Here is a 1,493-nt window from a genome sequence, read left to right on the forward strand (position 1 = left end):
GTACCGAGAATGGAGCTGGCTGGGGGTCCCACACCACTGCTCATCCCCACACCCCCTGCAAGGCTGGGCCGTGCAGGTCTGTGACTTTCCGGGCTGTTTAGGGTCTCTGGGCCCAGGGAGAATGTCCCTGAAATCCCTTCCTCCCACTCAGACACCATCAGTGAGGGGGATGCTGAGGAAGGGATGTGCACCCAGCTCTCCACGGGTCAACCGCAGCCATAGATGCAGGTCTCCCCACCCCTGCCTGTGCCCCCCATCATCTCCCTGTCCATCCCAGCCAGCATCGCCCTGTCCATCCCAGCCAGCATTGCTCTGTTTGTGCCAGCATACACTTCCGCGAGATGCCATCCCAGCCAGCGTCACCTTGTCTGTGCCAGCCAGCATCACCCCAAGGCATCCATCCCAGCCTACACTGTTCTGTACCGTGTATATCTGCTGGGTGACACCCTGTTCATCCAGCCATCATCACCCTGCCTGTGCCAGAGCGCGTCACCCTGCCCACCCCAGCCAGCATCACCCCAGGGCATCCGTCCTGGCCAGCATCCTGCCACTCGTATCAGCAATGTCACACTGTCCCTATCAGCCAGCCCCACCTGGTCCCGGCAGGCACAACCTAATCCTTTCTCCCTGGAAGCCCCCCGTCCACCTCTCAGAAAGGGGCACGCCTGTTCATTCACACCCACACTGCCGGGCTCTGCTCCAGGATGCAGGCGGGCAGGGGCTGAGGGCATGGAGGCAGCGAGCTCCCTGCCAGCCCCAAGCCCAGGCTGCAGCTTGTGGGCATACATCCATGTCCCCTTGCGTCTCCCTGGAAAGGAACCCCGGAGCAGCTGGCAGTTCTCCTGTGGAGAGGGGTCCATGGCTGCAGACCAAACTGCGTGGCGAAGGAACCGAGGGCTACCAGGCCATACGATGCAACCCAGCAAGTGCAGGGGGGAAGGTGTGCAGCACCCCACATCAGGCCCATCCCCTACACACCAGGCAGCCTCAAACGCAAGGCCTGAACGTAAATAATTTCATAGACTGTCATAAGCTTTTCCTACAAACCGCTCACAGAAATGTTCCCAAGAATCATCAGTCAAAAGGTCTCTGCCAAAACTATGCTGGTAACTAACTGGGAACATTCGGCCTGAAAGTATTTTGGTGATGGAAAAAAAAAAAAAAAGGTCTTAAAATACAGCAACCAAAAATAACTCCAAACATCATGTGGGCCAGAGTTGAGGGGATGGTGCTGGGTGGGGGGGTCAGGGGGAAGGAAGGGAGAGCGTGTTAATGCAAAGAGAGAGAAATAGTTTTAAAATAAAATCATTTGTTCTCCTGACTTTCCTGGGGTTTTGTGCAAACGCTGTGGTCACAGCTACTGCACCCATCGCCCACTGTGTCCCTCTGGGGCAGGGGGATACACTCTGGGTGCTGGCTTACTGCTGGCATGAGACTGCCAGGTCTCAGCCAGGAAAAATGAACCTACAGCCGCCCTGCTGCAAGACGTCTTC

The sequence above is a fragment of the Eurypyga helias genome, unplaced genomic scaffold (genome assembly GCF_000690775.1).
Source record: "Eurypyga helias isolate BGI_N326 unplaced genomic scaffold, ASM69077v1 scaffold43616, whole genome shotgun sequence".
NCBI classification, from domain to species: Eukaryota; Metazoa; Chordata; class Aves; order Eurypygiformes; family Eurypygidae; genus Eurypyga; species Eurypyga helias.